This window comes from Equus asinus, chromosome 11 (assembly GCF_041296235.1).
Source record: "Equus asinus isolate D_3611 breed Donkey chromosome 11, EquAss-T2T_v2, whole genome shotgun sequence".
Lineage (NCBI taxonomy): Eukaryota > Metazoa > Chordata > Mammalia > Perissodactyla > Equidae > Equus > Equus asinus.
In genome coordinates this window covers 3,483,543-3,507,818 of record NC_091800.1, presented here as the reverse complement: position 1 = coordinate 3,507,818, position 24,276 = coordinate 3,483,543, and the positions used below count along the sequence as shown (strand labels likewise).

Sequence of the window (24,276 nt, the reverse complement as noted above, 5' to 3'; positions counted from 1 at the left end):
GAAATCAATTAACAATAAAATAAGTAGAAAAGCCCCATATATGAATAATTAAACAATAAACACAACTAGTTAACTCATGGGCCAAAGAAGACGTTACCAGATAAATTAGAAAAGAATTTTAACCTGAGATCAAAATTTGTGGGATGTAACTAAAACAGCACTTGGAGAGAAATTGATAGTTTCGAATACGTCTCCGTAGAAAGGCCAACTGCTTAAAGATGAAGCACGTACAGGGCAGCAGCACCGCCACCTCACCTGCGCTGGAAGCGGAAACACCCAGCAGAGTTCTCTGCTTCAAAACAGCTCCTTCAGCATCTTTCAGAACACCTGAAAACGTTTCTAGAGAGTCATTGCAATTTAAATGCTTTGAAGAAACAGATTCTTAAGGTTTTATGTCTTCACTTCTTAGAAGAAATATGTCAAAAGATTAAGATCTAGCGGCAATGGAACACAGGTTAAGTGTCCCTGAAAACAGCAAAGATACAAAGGTGGAGAAACGAATATCAAAGATGCAGATGGCAGAGGAGTAGGAACATGAATGATAACCCTTAAATTCTTCATGGTTTTGCCCACACGGAGGTGTAAAAATACTCATATTCCAGATAGGGAAGGTAAGCTCAAAACTCAAACAGAATGTCCAAGAAGAAGGCAAAAAGCCTTGATTTCCTGTCTCTTGATAGTAAATTCTACAATCTGAGTAAACAAAAAGATAATGTATGAGTTGTTTCTAATACTACTACTTAATACTAAATGATAAAAATCTGAAAACATGTCTGTATGTGTCTGGCTGGAAAGGGACCAAACTATAAGAGGGACAAACAGGAGGAATCTCAGACTGCTGTCAAGAAGATGAGCGCAGTGCTACGATGGGGAAGTCAGGGAACAGCATGGCGCCTGCGGGAGGTGCTTGAGTGGGAGAAGCCACATACAAACACTTTGTGAACTAGAGTTTGCTCTACAAAGCTGTGGGGCTTTCGGCCTTTCTTCCATTCTTCTCCTCTCTGGTAAGACACCTCCCAAAGAATGGTGTTACAGTTCCTGGACTCTGCGCTTTAGAAGGATGTGGGTAACAGGAAACCAAGCATCTGTACAACCCTGCCGTAGCCATCTGGAAACTCCTGGAATCCCCTAGGGGCCATTACTAACACCTGCCCCCAGTCCCCACTCTACCCCACCGTCAAGACCACATCTTCTGTCTTTTCTGTCACTTATTGAGGTAAAGGTGACTGACTGGTCGTGGACACAAGGAGCCACAGTCCGGCAGATGAGCAAGTCATCCTACTCAGGAGCAAACAGGTGAGCACAGACTGGAAGAAATGTAGAAGTGGATAAGATGGGGCAGTGGGTCACAAACAGGACATTAGGTGAAGTACATACGGCCAGATCCGCTGACCCACTCTCCCAGCCAGTGCTGATCAAGGACGTCACCGCTACCCTACTGGGGAGAGTGGACAGCGCCAGGAGGGCAATTGTGCCTGTATGTTACTGACAACTTACAGTGTTCATTTATGCTGCAGGCAACTGTCTCATAACCACACGGGTCTGTTCTTCCTGTTGATCCTTATAGAGACCCTGAGTTATACTCAGGCATTGCTAAAGAACATACCTGAACAGGGTAAGCCCAGTTGGGGTTTGTAGTCCCTACGTGGGTGCTGAACTTGAGTGAGAACAGGTGAGCAGCACCTTTTACAGGATAGCTCTGGGCCAGGGGCTGTGTTTCTGGGTATGCCCCTCTAACACAGGCACGCCATCATCAAACTGATCAGCAATCTGCATTTTCTGCTGACTCTGCAGAACTCCCTATGTGCTCTTGCAAGACAGGTGTGCGGGCCAATAGCAGAAACCAGGAGCTCAGGAATGACGGACAGCTCTGTCAGTGAAAACACAACAGAGAGGGGGCCAGCCCCGTGGCCAAGTGATTAAAGTTCCATGTGCTCTGCTTCGGCAGCCTGGGTTCGTGGGTTCTGATCCCAGGTGCGGATCTACTCCACTCATCAGTCATGCTGTGTTGGCAATCCACATACAAAGTAGAGGAATATTGGCCCACACGTTAGCTCACGGCGAATCCTCCTCAAGCAAAAAACAAACAAACAACACAGTAGAGAGTCCTGTGTCGTGATACAGCATCTCTGTGTCATCAAGCACTGCTGCTCACATCACTTTGAAGACAACAGGGTGTGCCAAGTGACATCAGGGATACAGGTGATACATCCTAACTCTAACTGAAGCAATATTTGAATGATAAAATCAGAGCATTATCCTAAACTTTCCTTTTAAACATTTCAAATGCCTTAATATGTGTTCATGATATTGTGGAGATCTAAAGAAAAGGTAACTGTCAATGTCCAGCTCTTGATGGGGATGTGGGTAAAGGATTAACAAAATTTCTCTCTTCTGTGTAAGAATTTGACCTGTGATTAATTTCTGAGCTCTGTTCTCCTGGAAACAGACAAAGATGGAATATGTAGCAATGTCACCAAGCAGCATCACTGATGATGGAAACTACCTGATTGGTAACTGCATCAGGACCAGGAGCACAGGGACACCTGACAGGAAGCCGCGTTCTTGGGCTTCCCTCAGTGTGATGATCTTGGAGTGTGTGCCTTGGGGCGACCCTGAAAGCAACATGGCTCCTGTGGGGAAAGAGGTTCCTGAGTCAGGGCAGCCCCCACACCTGCCAATGAGGCTCCTCTCTTTGCACTTGAACTGTCACCTGGGGCAGAGAGACCAGCTCCTGACAGCTGGTGGGCGGACCTGTAGACTCCCACCAAGAGAAGGCCTGACATGGCCCGGCCAGCAGGCTCTGGCTCATTCGCTGTTCACGTCTGAGCAGGCTGATGCCAAGACAGCCTATGAAAGCCTTGTGAATCTTAGGGTTTATTTGGCTCCACAAAGACACCCTGGTGGATGTTGTATGGGGAAATGTCTTGTATCAAGGTATTAAACTGTCCAGTTTGTATCAAGCAGGAACTCACATACCACTCTAAGTAGTCTATGCATTAAAAAGGAAAAAAAGCAATTGTCCAGTAAACACAGACCAAAAACATCCACGCAACTAAGCTCTCAAGTAGCTCAAACTAGTGGCTGTACCTGAACACACAAAAAAATTCAACTCAGAAATATTCCAAGGGCTAGTGCTGAAGATTCAGCACGTGCCAGGAGCTTCAAAGAATACGAAAAGGCACGAGAGCCAGCCTCTTTATTCAGAGCTAAACTTTCAATCTAAGTGGAGGGGCAAGGTACGAAGAGGATTCCGCATATGTCATCTCCAACACCTAAAAATCACAGAATTGAGTTATTCTTGCCTCCTCCCTACATTTCATTTCTGCTGAGGTTTCATTTCAGTCACATGAAGTGGTGGAAAGAGCCTAGGTGAGAAATCAGAAGACCGGGCTCAAAAACACTTCCTTGCCTGGGCAAGAGCCTTATTTTATGTGTCTGGCACAGCCACATCCAATAAATATTTGTTAAACAAAGAAATGAGTGAATCTTTCTGAATCCTTACCTTCTTCCTCTGTACAATGAAAATATCTACCTCATCTACTTTTGAGAATGGTTTTCAAATGAGATAATGGATGTTAAAGCTCTTCATAAACTGTACAGCACAGAATAATTAATAGCATAAAGATGTTGTTAACTGCCTCCTCCTTGCATTACTGAGTAATATGAGAAAGGGACATGTTGAGACAGGCCTCATGACTAACAACCCACATGGTTCTCCAGCAGAGAAGGGTCACTGTCAATGTAACTGCAATGGGGACCTGGGCTCAGTAAAAATGGAGTCTTGGGCTCAATGTCATTTTTGCCTATTGAGTACATGAAGCTTGCATGGTACACTTTTCAACTTCATATTCCTAATTACATCTATAATACCTCTGCAGGCCTTAACCTCATTCACTCAGCACAAGTCTCGAAAATATTTCAATGTCATCCTTACACCATGCTAAATTACATGGACTTGGGTGTTAGCTATTATAGGATATTAATTTTTAATTACATGAAAAATATTTACAGCAATATCTCGTCCACAGAGTTGTAATTTTGCAGAGATGATTTCTTGATAAAGGCAGAGTCTTCTTTAAAATCGTTAATTGGGTTAAGGAAGTGAGTGCTCATTCAATTTCACAAAAATTCACTGAAAACCTGCTGTGTACAAGGCACTTGACTGGGTGCTGGGTGCTGGTGCTGGTGCTAAGTGCTTGTGGTAGGTACTGGGTGCTAGTGCTGGTATTGTGCTGGGTGCTTGTAGTGGGTGGTAGGTGCTGGTGCTAAGTATTGTGGTGCTGGTATTGGTATTGGTGCTCAATGCTGATACTGGTGCTGGTACTGGTGCTGGGTGCTGGTGCTGGGTACTGGAAGAGGCAATGATGATGTTTCTATCCTCAAGGTCTTTTATCCTAAAAACAGGCAAGTAAACTATTAATATAATATGTGGTAGAATGGTCTTGGTACTAAGTAATTGTATGAATGACACACCAGAACTTTAGGGGGGAAAATTACTATTATTAGTGAGAATCAAGAGAAGAAACTTCTAAGCTGACGCCTGAAGAACAAGAGTGAACTTTCAAGATGGAGAAAGTAAAATCCATATCAAAGGAACAGCACACACAAAGACGTGAGGATATAAGACTGCAGAGTGTGTGATTGGAGCATAAACTATGAATTGGACTGTACGGGAGGCAAAGGTAGAAAGTGAGTTTGAAGTTTGAGTAACACGCTAAGAGGTGTGAGTTGTTCTGTTGACAACAGAGGCACTAGGTGATGTCAGGAGCCGGGGCACAAGATTACTTTAGAAACGAAACTCCCGCAGCTGCAAGGGAGAGAATGGGAAGCTACCGCCAGAGTTGGCTCATCAGATCTTTCTGACTAAAATCTTTTGCCATCCACAGCCCTCCCTTTCAGCTTTAACTGAAGTGTCACAGCCTCTGGGTGCTCTCCCTGAACACCACACCTGGTTCACTCACCTTCATCCACTTCCAGAGCACCCGGACCCAACTTTTTGAAAAATTTGCCATACTCGTGACCGTGTGCACCGTGTCTCTTCTCGGTCAGGGGCCCATGCAGGTCCCCTGACAGCCCGGTCTAGGTCTGTTATGCACACTTGTGTCTCCAGGGCCCCCACGCATGTAGATTCTCAACAAATATTTGTTGAATGAATGAAATGAATGAAGGAATTGTCCACTGAAAAGGTGACAAGGCCATGAATAAAGTCATGGAAAAGATAGAGAAGTTCAAGAGAAATCAGAAGATGGACTAAATGTGGTGGCTCACTGATCGGTGGCGACCACATGGGTGGCAGCTGAGCATAATGAAGTTTGGAGCCAGTGACTGGGAGACGGCCAAGGCCATTACCCAGACAGAGAACTCAAAAGGAAAGGTGGATTTGGGGAAATTCTCAAACAACTTTTCTTATAGTATTTACTCATCACCATGCTTTTCTTTTCCTCTTTCCTTCCTTTCCTTGTAATAAAATTTATGTAATAAATATAATAACATTTACTATTATAAATAATAGTACATTTTTAAAGTCTTTACTCCCTTGCCTTCCCATTCCCTAGCTCTATTAGAAAACTGGCCCACAAGGGACGAACTAAATCAAACACTCCACTATCCATTCGTCACAGGATATTACTTGCCCTGTTCAAGAAGACAAACGATGGCTCCAAACTTTGTAATGACCTGTTGGAAGGAATATTACAGTTCCGTGTCACTCAAGTAAAAGGGTGTGAGTTATGGAACGATGGAAGGGAAGCTGCTTTTCTGACACCAGCTGAGACGGAAACAGGTCAAAGACAAAATCTGTATCTTTAAGACAGATGTGGATCCTTCCAGCTGTTGAAGTAAGATTACACAGTTGATTCTCCCCGTAGCTGTGACAAATTTTTTGTTAAAGATTAAAAAGAGAAACGGTGTGACCCACTCTTGTTTCATCAGTTAAGAGGAAGAAGTCCATCTTCCTGGATTATTTCAGCCATGGAGCTTTGGCAGAGGCACCTAAGAAGATAAAATAGCTTAGACTCTATTCTGTTTCATTAATCTGTATTTCTATTCTTTTGTCGATACGACACTGTCGTGATTACAGTAGCTTTATACTAAGTCTTGAAGGTGGATAGTGTCAGTTTTCTAACTTTTTCTTCTTCAGTATCGTGTTGTCTGTTATAGGTCTTTCACCTCTCATCTTTCTTCTCTTTGTCCTGTTTAGAACCCTCCTGTTGATATATCCATGAAATAACTTGCTGAGATTTTGATTGAGATAGCTTTAAATCTAGAGACCAAGTTGGAAAAAATTGACATCTTAACAATATTGAGTCTTCCATCCAAGAATATTGTTGTGGGTGGAATTGGGTCCCCCAAAAGGATATGTTGAAGTCCTAACCCCCGGTACTTGTGAATGTGATCTATTTGGAAATAATGACTCGCAGATATAATTCATTAAGATGAGGTCACACTGGATTGAGATGGACTCTAAATCCAATATGACTGATGTCCCTTTAAAAAAGAGGACAGAACAACAATCACAGAGAAGAAAGAGACACACAGGGAAGAAGACCACATGATGACAGAGGCTGAGATTGGGGTGATATAGCTACAAGCTGAGGAATGCCAAAAATCGTGAGCAACCGCTAGAAGCTAGAAAGAGGCAAGGAAGAATTCTTACCTAGAGCTTCCAGAGGGCGCATAGCCCTGCCAAAAGCTTAATTTTGAACTTCTAGCCTCCAGAACAAAATGGATGTTTTTTTACCAACTCAGTTTGTGGTAATTTGTCATAGCAGACGTAAAAAACTAATTCAAACATGAAATAGCTCTCCATTTATTTAGATCTTATGTGAATTCTTTCATCAAGATTTTGTAGTTTTTCTCATATAGATCTTGCACATATTTTGCTAGATTTATAGCTAAGTATTTAATTTTTTGGTGCTAATATAAGTGGAGTTGTGTTTTAAATTTCAAATTCGAATTGTTCATTATCGGCATAAAGGAAAACAATTGACTTTTGCATATTAACCATGTATTGTACAACCTTGCTATAATCGCTTATTAGTTCCAGGAGAATTTTTGTTGATTCTTTTGGATTTTATACCTAAACAGTCATGTCATATACAAACTAAGACAGTTTTATTTCTTCTTTCCCAATCTGTATATCTTTTATTTCCTTTTCTTGTCTTATGACGTTAGCTAGGCCTTCCAATACAATGTTGATAGGAGTGGTGAGAGGGGACATCCTTGCCGTGTTCCTGATCTTAGGGGGAAAGCACTTATTTTCTCACCATTAAGTATGATTTCAACTGTAGGTTTCTTGTAGATGTTCTTTATCAAGTTGAGGAAGCTCATCTCTATTCTTGGTTGCTAAGAGTTTTTATCTTGCCTGGGTGTTGGATTTTGGCAAATGCTTTTTCTGCGACTGTTGATATGGTCATATAATTTTTCCTCTTAGCCTGTTGATGTGATGGATTACATTAATTGACTTTTGAATGTTGAACCAGTCTTGCCTACCTGGGACAAATCTCACTTTGTCGTGATGTACAGTCCTTTTCGTATATTGTTGGATTTGATTTGCTAGTATTTGTGGAAGATTTGCACTGTGCACATGAGAGATGTTGATCCATAGTTTTCCTTTCTTGTAATATCTTTGTCTGGTTTGGTATTAAGGTAGTGCTGCTCTCATAGAGTGAGTTAGGAGGTATTCCCTGCTTCTGGAAGAGATTGTAGAGAATGGGTATCATTTCTTCTGTAAATATTTGGTAGAATTCACCAGTAAAACCATTTGGGCCTGGTGCTTTCTGTTTTGGAAGCCTCTTAATTATACTGATCCAATTTCTTTAATAGATATAGGCCTATTCAAATTAACTATTTCTCCTCGTGTAAGTTTCAGTAGACTGTGTCTTTCAAGGAATTGGTCCACTTCATCTAAATTATCAAATTTGTGGGCATAGAGTTGTTCACAATATATTTTTATCTTTCTAATGTTTACAGGATCAGTAGTGATAGCCTCTATTTCTTGTGTAATTTGTGTCTTCTCTCTCTTTTTTAAAATTTTCTTTTTTTTTTCTGGAAAAGATTCACCCTGAGCTAACATCTGTTGCCGATTGTCCTTTCTTCTTTTTTTCCTCCTGAAAGCCCCAGTACATAGTTGTACATTCTAGTCATACGTCCTTCTAGTTCTTCTATGTGAGCTGCTGCCACAGCATGGCTACTGACAGATGAGTGGTCTGGTTGCACACCCAGGAACTGAACCTAGGCCACTGACGTGGAGCACGCCAAACTTTAACCACTAGGCCATCAGGGCTGGCTCTGTGTCTTTTCTCTTTTTCCTTAGTTATTTCTTTTCTTCTGTTTGCTTTAGGTTTATGTTGCTTTTTTTTCTAGTTTCCTAAGGTAGAAGCATGGATTATTGATTTTAGATCTTTCTTCTTTTCTAATATATGCATTCAATGCTATAAATTTCCCTCTAAGCAGTGCTTTCACTGCATCCCACAAATCTTGATAAGTTGTGCTTTCATTTTCATTTATTTCAGAATATTTTAAAATTTCTCTTGAAACTTCTTTGACCCATGTATTATTTAGATGTGTTGCTTAATCTACAAATATTTTGGCACTTGCCAGATATTTTTCTGTTATGATTTCTAATTTAATTCCATTGCAGCTTGAGAGCATACTTTGTACTATTTTTATTCTTTTCAATTTGTTAAGGTGTATTTTATGGCCCAGAATGTGATCTATTTTGGTGAATGTTCCATGTGAGCTTGAGAAGAATGCGTATTCTGCATTGTTGGATGAAGTAGTCTATAGATGTCAATTAGATCCAGTTGATTGATGGTGTCATAGAATTCAACAATGTCCTTACTGATTTTCTGCCTGCTGGATCTGCCCATTCCTGATAGATGGGTGATGAAGTCGCGAGCTATGATAGTGGATTCATTTATTTCTCCTTGCAGTTCCATTAGTTTTTGCTTCACATAGTTTGACGCCCTTAATGTGCATACACATTAAGAATTATGTCTCCTTGGAGAATTGACCCCTTTGTCACTATGCAATGCCTGTCTTTATCCTGATAATTTTCCCCTGCTCCGAAGTCTTCTTTGTCTGAAATTAATATAGCTATTTCAGCTTTCTTTTGATTAGTGTTAGCATGGTATATCTTTCTCCATGCCTTTACTTTTAAAACCAAAAGTAAATATCTGTGTCTGTACGATTATAGTGCATTTCTTGTAGACAACTTGTTTTTTGATCCACTCTGATAGTCTCTGCCTTTTAATTGGTATATTTAGAGCATTCATACTTAAATTGATTATTTATATAGTTGATTTAATATCTACCATATCTGTAACTATTCTACTTATTGTCCTTGTTTTTGTTTTTGATCTTCCACTCTTTCTCTGTCTTTTCTGGTTTTAATTGACCATTTTATATTATTTCATTTTTCTCCTCTTTTTGCATATCAATTATACCTCTTTTTTTACTTTTTTTAGTGGTTGCCCTTAAGTTTGCAAAATTCATTTTCGACTAATTTAAGCCCACTTTCAAATAACCCTATACCAGTTCATGGGTGACACATATAACAGAGTATTACTGATTCCCCACCCCCTGTCCCTTATAGTATTTCTATCATACATTTCATTTATCCATAAGCTAAAGCAGACGAATATGTTGTTGCAATTATTATTTTGAGCAAATTATTTCTGTTAGATCAATTAAGAATGAGAAAAATAAAAGATTTATTTTACCCTCATTTATGCCTTCTCTAAAGCTTTTCCATTCTCTATGTAGATCCAAGTTTCTGACCTATATAATTTTCCTTCTCTGTGAAAAATTTCTTTTAACATTTCTTGCAAGGCAGGTCTACTGGTGACAAATCACCTCAATTTTTGTCTGAGGAATTTTTATGTATTTTTCACTTTTTTGTTCTTTTTTCCTCCATTTTTAAAATTTTTATTTTTCATTGTGGTAAAATATACATGACACAAAGTTTATAATTTTAACCATTTTTTAAGTGTGCATTTTAATAGCATTCAGTACATTCATATTGGTATTCAACCATTCTCCCCACCCCTACCATCTGTCTCCAGAACATTTTCATCTTCCCAAACTGAAAGTCTGTACCCGTTAAACAATAGCTCTCCAATCTTCCCCCTTGCAACCACCATTCTACTTTCTGTCTTTGTTGATTTGAGTAGTCAAGATTCCTCATGTAAATGGAATTATACAGTACTTGTATTTTTCCTTCACTTTTGAAGAATAATTTCACTGATACAGAATTCCAGATTGGTAGGTTTTTTTCTTTTGACACTTTAAATATTTCATTCCATTCTCTTCTTGCTTGCATAGTTTCTGAAGAGATGTCTGGTTTAATTCTTCGCCTTGTTTCTTTATAAATAAGGTGGTTATTCTTCCTCGGTCTTCAATAAAGACTTTCTCTTTGATTTTCTTGAGTTTGAATATGTATGCCTAGGAGTATATTTTTTATTTATCCTGTTTTGTGTTCTCTAAGTTTCCTGGGTCTCTGGTTTAACGTCTGTCATTAATTTTGGGAACTTCTTGGTCATTATTGCTTCAAATGTTTTTTCTATTCGTTTCTCTCCTTCTCCTTCTGGTACTCCCATTATATGTATGGTACAATTTTTGTAATTCCTGTAAATTCTGTTCTTTTCTTTAATTTTTTCTCTATGTTTTTTGGTTTAGGAAGTTTCTATTGCCACAGCTTTAAGCTTACTGATTCTTTCCTCTGCCAAGGCCGTCTATGGGTGAGACCATTGAAGGGGTTCTCCACTTCTGTTACAGTGCTTTTCATCTCTAGAATTTTCTCTTATTTCTTTCTTAGAGTTTCCATTTCTCTGCTTACATTACTCATCTGTTCTTACATGTTGTCTACTGTTTCTATTAGAGCCCTTGGCATATTAATCAGTTATGTTAAATTCTCAGTCTGATAATTCCAAAATCTCTGCCATATCTGAGCCTGGTTCTGATGCTTGCTTTATATCTCAGCCTGTGTTTTGTGCCTTTAAGCATGCCTTGTAATTTTTTGTTGAAAACCAGACATGACGTATTGGGTAAAAGAAACAGTACTGGCTCCAGAAGCAAGCTTCTGCTCTTAGTAAGCTGTAATTCTCTGTGTCTCCTTCTCTGTCCAGTTTTGGAGCAGTGCTTTCCCTGTGACTTCAATTCTCTGAGAGACCTAAGAAGAGTGTTGATTTTCAGGGTTTTTTAATGTTTTTCTTGTTGCCAGAACAAGAGTGATGACTTCCAAGATCTCTACATATTGGACCAGAAACCAGAAGCCCCTGAAGAGCTTTTAGAATGCCATCAAAGCTTTCATATATTTCATACATTTCATGAACAGTTATGAAGTACTACTGGGTCCCCAACCTGCCTCCCTATACCTAAATGTCCAGCCTCTTCTGGACCCCCAGGACACCTACCCATGTGAGACCTCCAGTTTCCAGAGACTGTATGCATGGAGTTTGTAGAGAAGGAGAAAACAAAAGAAAGGAGAGTCTTTAGGAAGAAACAGAATCAACCCTACTTTTACCAACTTTCATAAAATTATAACCAACCTCTTAGGTCGTGGAAAACTGGCTATGCAACAATAAACCTTTTCCAGTTTCCTCTTACCTTATTCTTCCCAAAGTTTGTTTTTCCCAACTGTAACACAGAGAGAGCTGCAACAGCAGATGAGTCTGTACTTGTTTCAAATATTCTAATATCAAGTCAGTTGGAAGCTTTTCTTCCCTGGTAATTGCAGCTGAGAAGAAAGAGATGAGCGGCTGACTGGCTCCGAGAACAACCGGAATCCCACAGTCTAGGTTGCACAGGCAGTTCAATGTTGCCCAAGGCCAGACACAGAAACATTGCCACCTCTCAGTAGTTGGCATTAATGGAAGAACATATACATTAGAACATAACAGAAGGCAAAAACATGGTCATCCAGTACACACATGGAACACAAGCCTCTGGGTAAACCTCATTAGTTCTACCCGGCACTAATTAAAAATCATTTAACTAATAGAGATTCCAGACAGATAAAAAATTTACATTTTCACCACTTACAGAGAAAGAATTTCCTAAGCAAATTAACAATGTAAACCTCCTATTTGGGGAAGTATTAAACTAGAGAAAAAACTTAAAATCCTTTAGAAGCATCTATTTGCATAAAAACAATTGCTATAGAAATGTTTGCATCAATTTCCCAAGAACTTCTATTAGGCAGTACATTTTTGTCTTGTCCTATTTGTCAGTATAATCTTAAAAGCAATTGCTGTATCTCTTTTAAATACTTTAGAAACTTTTGACTAACTCAGAACGGATAGGAAGAAGGAGGAAGGGCCCGGTTAAATTGAAGAGGCTTTCTATATGTTTACATCAGGAGATAAGGGTCGTTTATGATCACTGATGATACTTCAAAACAAATAAAGTGACACAAGACCCAACCAAACAAGCATAGGCCAACGTCCTATCTTACTTCCACGAAGGAGTTGCCTCATTATTCTTTATTTTCCCTAAATACTGCTTTATTCTTTTCTGGGTTCATTTCTCAAATTGAATTATCCTTTTATCCTAAGTAGTAAAAGTAACTAGTAACAAAACAGCGTGAGTTGGGCAAGATTAACTATGTAAAAGAGAAGTTAAGCCACCTAAACACTAAACCACGTAAATCATTAAACTGACAGATACACAGTTTTAAGTCAGCCAGATCTCAAAGAATAGAAGGAAGGAAGAGATTCGGAAAAATATGTTTCAACAAATGAAAGCAAAAGAAACCGATGCGACAGCCTTGAACCACAAGGCCTGGCCTACACACGGCTTCGCCCAGCTGCAGCCCAGCTTCTCCTCAGCTGGGCCCTCAAAGGAGCCTTGGGACCTTGTAAAGTCTCCCTGCACTGTCTTGAGGCTCTAACAGACCCCTGCGGCACACGAGAGAACAGGAGGCTGGAGCAGTCCAGGAAGCGGTTCCAAGGGGCCCGGCGCTGCCTGGTGCAGTAGAGAGCCCAGGGACAAGGCGGCCGCCAAACCTCCAACAAGCACCATCCACACTGAGATTAGACACCATTTCCCGAAACTCGCATTGCGACAGCCCCATCCAATTACAACCTAGCGAGACAAGAGAGAACGGGCAAGGGAGAGGAACGGTGACGCGAACACAGATTGTCATTTGCTGATTTTTCTGTTGAGTGAGAAATGTCCTCTGGGAATGGAGGAGGGCAAGGATTGAGACTATATTGCATTCCAGACGCTGTGCCTTGCCTTTCAGATTCATGGCCTCGTTTAAGATCCCAACGATTCTGTGAGATGCTTAAACATCCCCACTTTACCCAGGAGGAAGCTGAGGAGAAAGGATTATGAGAAGGAGAAAGAGAAGCAAAGGGAGGGGTGAGCCTTCACTGGGCACCTGCAAAGGTGCCACCTCCTGATAGGAACTTTGACGTCTGGTCACATTTCATCTTCTCATTTTCAAGGTGGCAAGTTAACTTGTCCAGGATTCTTTAACAATACAAGTGGGGGCCGTGTTGTAGTTAGGTCTTCTGAAGCCGGGATCGTAGCAAGAGCACTCAGAATCCTGGCCGACCAGCTGACAGCATATACCACAGCTACACACTGAAGAGCAGGGTGAAAGTGAAAACCGACATCCGAGACGTGATTAAAGGCAGCACTGAGTGAGAGGGGCAGATAGAGGGAGAGAGCCGATGAGTGGAGGCTGAGGGATTGGCTTCCGGGAGGAGCCTTCAAAGGTGGTAGCCTGCAGGGAAAGATGATAAAGTTGGGAATTGAACCAAACTCAGTCTGAATCTTAGCTCTGGCACCGACCAGCTGGGAGGCCTCTTAAGTCACAACTGCCTCCCTGTGAAAGGGGGACGGAAGCACCTGCCGCGTGGGGCTGTTGGAAGGTAGAGATAAGGCCTGACTCATGGCATTTATTAATAGACCATAAGAACATTATTATTATGGTGGGTGTAAGGAGTTAAAAGGTGCAAACTTGCAGTTGTAAAATGAATAAATCTTGAGGATGTAATGTATAGCATCGTGACCATAGTTAATTATACTGTATTGCATATTTGAAAGTTGCTAAGAAAGTAAATCTTAAAAGTTCTCATCACAAGGAAAAATTTATATAACTGTGTATGGTAACTAGATTTACTGTGGTGATCATTTTGCAATATATACAAACATCAAATTATTATGTTGTACACCTGAAACTAATATAACGTGTTATGTCAATTATACCTCAATTAAAAAAAGAACATTATTATAATTCCATCCTTGGAATATGGTTGGATTTGTCTAGGAAGCAGAGAGAGAGAAGGCATTCCTGTTGCTGGACCTTTTTTTATTGAGGTAACGTTGATTCACAGCATAAATTTCAGCTGTACATCATTATATTTCGACTTCTGTATAGACTACATCGTGTTCACCACCAAAAGGCTAGCTGCCATCCATTGCTGTACGAATGTGCCCTTTTGCCCTCCCCCAACCCCCTTCCTCTATAGTTACCACCAATCTGTTCTCTGTATCTATGTTTGTTTGCTTATCTTCTACATATGAGTGAAATCATGGTATTTGTCTTTCTTTGTCTGACTTATTTCATGTAGCATAACATTCTCAACGTCCATCCACGTTGTTGCAAATGTCAGAATTTCATCTTGTTTATGGCTGAGTAGTATTCCATGTGAATATATACCTCATCTTCTTTGTCCATTCATCCATCAGTGGGCACTTAGACCATTTCTGTATCTTGGCTATTGTGAATAACGCTGCAATGAACATAGGTGTGTATATAGCTTTTCAAATTAGTGTTTTCAGGGCCAACCCCATGGTGTAGTGGTTAAGTTTGGTGCACTCCGCTTCGGTGGCCAGGGTTCATGGGTTTTGATCCCAGGTGTAGACCTACACCACTTGTCAGCTGTTCTGTGGCTGCAACCCACATACAAAGTAGAAGAAGATTGGCACAGATGTTAGTTCAGGGTAAATCTTCCTCAAGCAAGAAAAAGAGGAAGATTGACAACATATGTTAGCTCAGGGCTAATCTTCCTCAAGCAAAAAAAAGGGGAAGATTGGCAACAGATGTTACCTCAAGGCTAATCTTCCTCAGCAAAAGTAAATAAATAAATAAATAAATAAAAAGTTGTTGAAAAATTAGCATGTTCATGTTTCTTGGACAAATACCCAGAAGTGTAATAGCTGGATCATATGGTAGTTCTCTTTTTAACTTTTTTTTTTTTTTTGGTGAGGAAGATTGGCCCTGAGCTAACATCTGTGCCAATCTTCCTCTGTTTGTATGTGGGATGCTGCTGCAGCGTGGCTTGATGAGCAGTGTGTGGGTCTGTGCCCGGGATCTGAACCCTCAGACCTCTGGCCGCTGAAGCAGAGCACGTGAACTTAACCACTACACCACTGGGCTGGCCCCTATTTGTAACTTTTTAAGGACTCTTCATACTGTTTTCCACAGTGGCTGCACCAATTTACATCTCCACCAACAATGTACAAGTGTTCCCTTTTCTCCACATCTTCTCCAACACTTGTTATTTCTTGTCTTATTAATAATAGCCACTTTGATGGACATGAGATGATAGTTCATAGTGGTTTTGATTTGCATTTTCCTAATAGTCATGCTGAACATCTTCTCATGTGCCTGCTGGCCATCTGTATATCTTCTTTGGAAAAATGGCTGTTCCGATCCTCTGCCCATTTTTTAATTGAGCTGTTTGGTTTTTGTTGTTGAGTTGTATGAATTCTTTATATATTTTGGATATATTAATCCCTTATCAAATATGTGATTTGAAAATATCTTCTCCCAATTGTTAGGCTGTCTTTTCATTTTGTTGATGGTTTCCTTTGCTGTGCAGAAGGTTTTTAGTTTGGTGTAGTCCCATTTGTTTATTTTTTCTTTTGTTTTCCCTGCTTGAGGAAACGTGTTCAAAAAGATACTGCTAAGACCGATGTCAAAGAGCATATTGCCTGTGTTTTCTTCTGGAGTTTTATGGTTTCAGTCTTACATTCAAGTATAATCCATTAGACTGGAATCCATGAGGTTAATTTTTTTTTTTTTTTGGCACCTGAGCTAACAACTGTTGCCAATCTTCTTTTTTTTTTTTTCTGCTCCATCTTCCCAACCCCCCCGTACATAGTTGTATATCTTAGTTGCAGGTCCTTCTAGTTGTGGGATGTGGGACGCCGCCTCAACATGGCCTGACGAGCGGTGCCATGTCCGTGCCCAGGATCCGAACCCTGGGCCGCCACAGTGGAGTGCACGAACTTAACCACTCGGCGACGGAGCCAGCTCCCTTGAGGTTAATTTTTGTGCATGGTATAAGATAGCAGTCTAATTTCATTCTTCTTTATGTGGCTGTTCAGTTTTCCCAACACTGTTTATTGAAGAGACTTTCCTTCCTCCATTGTAGGTTCTTGGCTCCCTGGTCGACAATTAACTGTCCATAGATGCGCGGGTTTATTTCTGGTCTCTCAGTTTTGTTCCATTGATCTGTGTGTCTGTTTTTCTGCCAATACCATGTTGTTTGATTATTGTAGCTTCATAGCATATGTTGAAATCAGAGAGTGTGATACCTCCAGCTTTGTTCTTTTTTGTCAGAATTGCTTTGGCTATACATGATCTTTTGTTGTTCTATATAAATTTTAGGATTGTTTGTTCTATTTCTTTGAGAAATATTATTAGGATTTTGATAGGGATTGCATTGAATCTATAGATTGCGTTAGGAAGTATGGACATTTTAACAATGTTTATTCTTCCAATCCATGAGCATGGAATATCGTTCCCTTTCTTTGTGCTCTCTTCAGTTTCTTTCAACAATGTCTCATTGTCATCAGCGTAGAGGTCTTTCACACTCTTGGTTAAATTTATTCCCAGGTATTTTATCCTTTTTGTTGCAATCCTAAATGGAATTGTACTCTTGATTTCTCTTTCTGCTAGTTCCTTCTTAGAGTATAGAAATGTAACTGATTTTTGTATGTTGGTTTTGTACCCTGCAACTTTACCGTACTCATTTATTATTTCTAATAGTTTCCCAATGCATTTTTTAGGGTTTTCTATATATAAGATCATGTCATCTACGAATAGTGACAGTTTTACTACTTCCTTCCCAATTTGGATAACTTTCATTTCTTTTTTCTTGCTTAATTGCTCTGGCTAGGACTTCCAATATTATGTTGAATAAGACTGTCAAGAGTGGGCATCCTTTTCTTGTTCCTCCTCTTAGAGGAACAGCTTTCAGTTTTTCACTGTTGAGTATGATGTTAGCTGTGGGTTTGTTGAATGTGGCCTTTATTCTGTTAAGGTAATTTCCTTCTATATCCATTTTATTCAGAGTTTTTATCATAAATGGATGCTGAATCTCGTCAAATGCTTTCTCTGCATCTTTTGAGATGGTTTTCATTCTTCCTTTTGTTAGTATGGTGTATCACATTGAATTGCTGGCATTGAACCCTCCTTACATCCCTGGAACAAATCCCACTTGATCATGAATGATCCTTTTAATGTATTACTGTATTTTATTTCCTAATATTTTGTTGAGGGTTTTTGCATCTATGCTCATCAGAATTTTTGTTTTGTGGTTACCGTGAGGTTTGTATAAAAGATCTCATAGATGAGGGGCTGGCCCCGTGGCCGAGTGGTTAAGTTCACGCGCTCCGCTGCAGGCGGCCCAGTGTTTCGTCGGTTCGAATCCTGGGTGCGGACATGGCACTGCTCGTCAGACCACGCTGAGGCAGCGTCCCACATGCCACAACTAGAGGAACCCACAACGAAGAATACACAACTATGTACCGGGGGGCTTTGGGGAGAAAAAGGAAAAAATAAAATCTTTAAAAAAAATCTCATAGATGAGATAATCCCTTTTCTGCTAATAGCATCTTATTTTCATTTTCTTGTGAAGGTTCTGTCCTTTTCCTCTTCCCCTTCTATTTTTTTGTTGTCTCAAATTATCTTCTTATGTTGTGAGTTCATTACTAAGTTGAAATGGTTATAGTTATTTTTAATGCTTTCTTTCCCTTTAAGCTTTATGTTATAATTAAGTGTCTACTAACATATTCTGATATACAGTTGCAATTTTGTGATTCTGTCCATCTATTTATCACCTTGCTTAAAGTTTGTATGCCTCTGCCTTTTCATTTCAGATAGGAGAGCTCTTTTCACCATTTCTTATAAGGGAGACGGAGTGTGATGAACCCCCTCAGCTTTGTTTGTCTGAGAAATCATATTTGATTCTCCTTCATATTTGAAAGTTAACTGCCGTATAGAATATTCTTGGCTGACAGTTTTTGTCTTTCAATATACTGAATATATCATTTCACTCTCTCCTGGCCTGTAGAATTTCTGCTGAGAAATCTGCTGATAGCCTAATTGGGGCTCCCTTGTAAGTTATTGTTTTTTCTCCCTGGCTGCCTTTAATAGTCTTTCTTTGCCATTGGCTTTTGACAGTTTAAATATAATGTGTCTAAGAGATGGTCTTTCTGCACTAAGATAATTAGGTGTTATATTCATGTACTTGTCTATCCAGTTCCTTCCCTAGGTTTGGGAAGTTTTCAGCTATTATTTCTTTAAATAAACTCTCTGATCCCTTCTCCCTCTCTTCTCCTCCTGGGATATCCATTGTCTTTACATTGCTTTTCCTAATTGAGTCAGATATTTATCATAGAATTTCTTCTTTTTTTTTTTTTTGTCTTAGTTCTCTCTCCTCTTCCACTTGAATCATTTCTAGATTTCTATCTTCAACCTTGCTAATTCTCTCTTCTATATGGTCTCCTCTATTTCCAATGCTTTCTACTTTATTCTTCATCTCATTTATTGAGTTCTTCAGCTCCAGAATTTCTGTTTGGTTCTTTTTTAGAGTTTTAATCTCTTTGGCTAAGTACTCCTTCTGTTCATTCATTTTTTCCTGAGCTAATTGAACTGTCCTTCTGAGTTTTCTTGTAGCCCATTGATTTTCTTCATAACAGCTATTTTGAAGACTTCCAGCTTGTTTTATGGAGAATTGTCATTTTCTTTTTGTGATAGATACCATGTTACCATAATTTTTCATGGTGCTTGATGAGTTGTTTCTTTGCCAGCACATCTGTAGTAGTGATCACCTTTCTTATTTAGGTAAGGCTTTGTTTACTTTGATTCTGAGCTGGTTCTGGTTGTATTTGAGAGCCAGTCAGTGCTTTCCATCCTCCACTGCCGCTGCCAGAGGTGTCATCAGTGCCCTCATTGTGCTGCTTATGACTCCAAGCTTGCTGATGCCTTGCTGCTTCCGGTGTTGCTGCAGTCATGGGTGCTGCCACTGGCATCACTGGGCTGGCAAGCACCTCTGCTGCTTCCTGGGTCTCCTGGGTCACAGATTCCCCCATCATGGCAGGCTGGAGATGATGGAGAGGCTAGGGTGGGAACCAGGGTCACAGGTACCTCCACCACATCTGGGGTTGTTGGCTCCACAGGCACCACTGTCATGGGTGTGGGTACCAGGATTGGGGCAGTGCTGCAGGTGGGGGGAGGCCTGTGGTCATGGCTCCACTGTCACTACTATTGGGCTCTTCATGTCCTTGGGCACTGCTGTGGCTGGGAGCTGCTGCCCCAAACGCCACCTCTACTGCTGTTCCCAGGTTTTCTTGAGGGTGCTGGCACTGCTGCTGCAGGGGGCACTGGGTTCTTAGGTGTCACTACTGCTTCCAGGCAGGTCAGGATCATGGGTGCTACTGCCAGTGCCACAGGGGAAGGAGTACCTGGGTCACGGGCACCACTGCGGTTCCTGGAACCTCTGGTCTTCAGCACCAACACGGTTTCTGGAGCCTCAGGTCTGGGGCACCTCCACAGTTCCTAGAACCTCAGGTCACAGGCATCGCTGCTGCTGCCAGGGGCATCAGAGGCTTGGATGCAGCCCCAGCTGCTGGGAGGACCAGGGTCACAGACACCACCACCAGGGGAGAGGTAGGAGACTGGGTCATGGGTGCTGCAGAGGCTCCTGGAGCCTCCAGTCGCGTGTGCCACCTCAGTTCCTAGGTCCTCCAGTCAAGGGCATTGACACACTTCCTGGAGCCTCCTGTCTCAGGAGCCACTGCCACTGCTCCCCTTGTTCCACTGCCTCCACGAGGCCCAGTCCACAGCCCTTCAGATGCATAGATGTGTGGATCTCTCAGCCAGTTGGGTGTGCCATGAGAGAATTCTTTGTTGGTCTATGGGTATCCTACTGGTTGTAACTTAGCGGGGAGAGACAAAGGGAGCAAATCACTCTGCCGTGATGCTGATGTCACTCTGCTGGACAGTTTAAGGAAGCAAGAAAGCAGAAGAATCTGAAGGCTCCGTACTCACTCAGCTCCTCCCTCCCTCTCCCCAGGTGGGGCCTTCTTTCCCATCACCTTGCATTTCCTCTAATCCCACCCAGCACTTAGAGTGTCATCTCTGAAATAATACCCAAAATCAGCTGAAAATGTGTTCCAGACTCAGTGCAAGCTGAGTTAGGGACCTAGAGCCAGGTACTGCTATCCCCAGATGAACTGAACCTGTGTAGAAGAAACACTGTGAAGAGTTTTAAAGAAATCTCAAGTGCCTTTAACAGGGAAGGACCCTGACCTTGATCATTGTCAAGAGAAGGTAGAAAGTAAGTTATTGGAAAAGTTCACCTGGAAACCAATAGGGAGAGTCAGGAGCAGACCTAAAATAGTCTGTTTTTAACTTACTATCACAATTAACGTCATCTTACTCATGTTGCAATCTAATATCCTATGCTCACTTCCTCAACTTCTGTCTTCATTCCCTCAACTCAAAAAAATGACAGTGTTCTGCATTCACCTCCAACCCTAGTCCAAAAAACTTTAATTGGTAATACACTTAGACTAAAACTGTCATATCATGATGCTTACATTTTGAGAATGGTCAAGGAAAAAAAGTAAACAGCAAAACTCAATATGAGAAGTTCATTGCTCTAAAAGAATGCATTTGTAGTTAATTTAACACCTTACCAGTGGGTGATTTCTTCTTTTTCAGAGGGCGCACTCATAGACAAATGTCTCCAATTTGGTCTTCGTTATTTTTAAACAAAGGAGGAAGAAAGTCATACCCTCAATGTTCCTAGTCTCTTCTAGTTTATTTTTCTTACAATAAATGTATCACATATTCATTGTGGGGGAAAAAATTAAAATTAAAATTACCTATTAAATCACCTAAAACAGATTACAGATAGTTGTTAACATTTTGTGGTAATTCCTTTTCATTTGCATACCACACATAAAATTAGGATCTTAACAAGTCTCCTCATCTTTATTAAGAAATCTTTGCTTTTCTCTTAGATTCTTGGCCTATCTATGGTGCTTGCTGCCCTTACCATCCATATCACAGCCCTTGTCACTGTACTGCACTTGCATGTGTACCGACAGGCTCCTCAGCTCCACTGTAGCCCCCTGAAGAAGTGACCTTGTCCACTGTGGTGTCCCAAAGCTTGCAGCTGGTAGGAATCATCAGCTAGGAAGAAGAATGAACCCACCTGTCATGGTTAATTTTTTGTGACAACTTGGCTAGGCTATGGCACCCAGATGTTTGACCAAACACAAGTCTAGTCGTTGCTGTGAAGGTATTTTTCAGATGTGATTAATGGCTAAAACAGTACACTTTGAGTAAAGCAGATTACCGTCCGTAATGTGGGTGGGCCGTATCCAATCAGTTAAAAACATTAAGAGAAAAGACTGATATTCCCAAGGGAAGAGGGAATTTTGCTTCCAGTCTGCCCTCAGACTCAAGCTGCAAATTCATCTCTTCCTGGGTCTCCAGCCTGCCGGTCTGCCTTGCAGATTTTGAACTTGCCAGCCTGCACAGCTCCAATAGCTTGAAATCAATTTCTCCGAGTGTGTGTGTGTGTGTGTGTGTGTGTGTGTGTGTGTGTGTCTGTGTGCATGTACACACATCCTATTGGTTCTGTTTTCCTGGAGAGCCCTGACTAATACAACCCCGTTCCAGATACTCTGTCCCCACCAGTCAGCTGCATCACCACATGCTGCCTCTCTTCTGAGCTAGCCTTCTCCCTCTCTATTTCCTTCTTTTCTTTCCCATTGCTGGTTCCCATTCCTCCTTTCTGCAAGGAAGTTTAGACTTCCACCTTCTCTCCCACCCAAGTCCTTCTTAGAGAATGCAGTCTTTCAGCCAGAAACTGAATTTCACTTTAACTCGATTGATTTACTCCAGCAGAATGGAAGCAAGGGACGTGGCTGTGCATTAGATGACTGGTACTAGCGGTGGGGAAGGGGTGAGAATACAAAGATAAGTAAGGTGTGTGTTTGCCTTGAAATATCTTAACAATTAAGGAAATAATTGCAAGAGAGGTAAAGCAAGCGCATGTACAACTGTAACAGAGGGAGGGCCAAGCATGGAGCAGGAGAGCAGGGCAGAGGGACCGGGAGAGTGATGAGGGAAAGATCCTCCTCTGGGAGCAGGTAGGGAGGGACCAGGATCAAGGAAGGATCATGGAAAAGCAAGTCCATGAAACACGGATAGGATTTGGAGCACAGCTGGGAAAAGTGCAGGATGAGTTGGAAATGGGCACAGTCAGAAACAAGACTGGATTTCCAGACCTAGAGTTCAAGAGACATTCGATCACATTTCACCTAGAAGGTTTCCGCAACATCCCATGGTCACCATGACTCATTCCCAAGTCGGCTTCCTTTACCAACATCTCTTTGGCAGTGGAAGAAAAATGTGATTCTTTAGATCATTCAGGCTCAAATCCAAATCCCAGATTCAACTTTTCCCCTCCCAATGGTGACTGCATCGTAGGTGTTTTGCAGGGTTTGAAAGCCACTTCGCAGTCCTTTAGTCTGACCTCCATCCAGCCAGCACCTGGTTGAGGGTCATTTGGCCTCTTGTAGACTCCTTTCATGACAGAAACTCACTGCTCATTCTGTTCATATATGTAAATGTCTCCTGTAAAGAAATGTGGCACCAGAGTTGTCAGCTCACACAAGGTGTGACCTGGAAGCTTAGAAAGGAGAGAAGAAGCAGCCACCTCATTGAGACACCAAACTCCTATTGATGGAGCCCAAAATTACAATGGTTGTTGGGCAGTCACATCATATCAACTCATAATGAACGCAGACTTCATTAAAATTTGAGATTCAGCGCACACCTACTGGTGTCATGCTCCCTCTTTCTCATTTCATAGCTAATCTAAATTCCTCCCCCTGATTGACAGTGCCCCACTCTGACCTTGCCTGACCACCATGTCCATCTATTCCCCAACGCAAGCCCTCTACTCCAGTCAGGCCAGCCAGTCTGCCGTCACGTGAACACACCACATTCATCCCAGCTGCCACACGCACATGCCTCCCTCAGGCTATGCCAGGCATCCTCTCCCCTCCGTCCAGGCCGTGCAGCTCTTCACAGATCTTCCCACCCCCTTGAGCTCTCTTTCCTCTGATCCCCTGCAGAAAAGAATTTGCCTTTTGTATGTCTTATATTGTGAAATAATAGTCTCTGTGTTAATATATTATACTCTATGTGATAATTAGTATATATTTATAACGTGTTCTTCTGTGGCCGGAACGAAGAGCATTATAGTAAGTCACCCCAGGATACGAATTTAAGGGCATGAAAATGTCACCCAAAAAATTCATACTGATCTGCTACAGAAATATCCTTATCTAGGAAATTACTAATGTTACTAAAGAAAGCCTGGAAATTCTAAAGTCCATTAGAAACAAACAGACAAAGAAAATAAAAGAAGGAAAACAGTCTAGATAAATGTATTAGAAGAAAATTGTCACCCAGCTAGGTGTATTTTGACGTGGCCCAAGAAGCAAAGAGGTGTTTTAGCAAGAGCTATGCTCTGCATGAAGTTTAGAAAGCAAGGAGCCAAAAACCAAGAATCCAGCACTTCTTTGGGAAGTCATCCTGTCTCTAGATGGCAGACCAGATACTTTACAGAGAAGGTCAATTCATCAGGCTACCATGCTTCATGGAAATAACCTACCATCCTTGATGGAAAGCATCCACCTCTTCTGATCCTAATTCTAGGGCACCAGAAGGCAGCATGTGGGAATGTATTGGTCTTCCAACCAGACCTTGCCATCGAGTGCCCCTTGAGCCAGAATGCATCTCCAACAGAAAATAGTTACATTGGCATTGTGGCCTATGATCCCATCCCTTTCGAGTTCGGTGACTTTGCAGCATCATTTCTGGGCCTGCAGAGCTGTGCTCTGGAGATTCTCTTCACTGATGACACCTGTAGCCCCCAACTGGACGAAGGGAAGCTTCCATATTTGACAGCCCCCTTTCCCTCCAGCAGCACGGTCTCACCTCCCTGTTAG

The 24,276-nt window shown here is 41.3% G+C and overlaps 1 pseudogene; it reads left to right on the top strand.

The window, feature by feature from the left end:
• LOC106841428 (large ribosomal subunit protein eL8 pseudogene) overlaps window positions 1-24,276 on the top strand; it is a 120,756-nt pseudogene extending 96,480 nt beyond the window's left edge.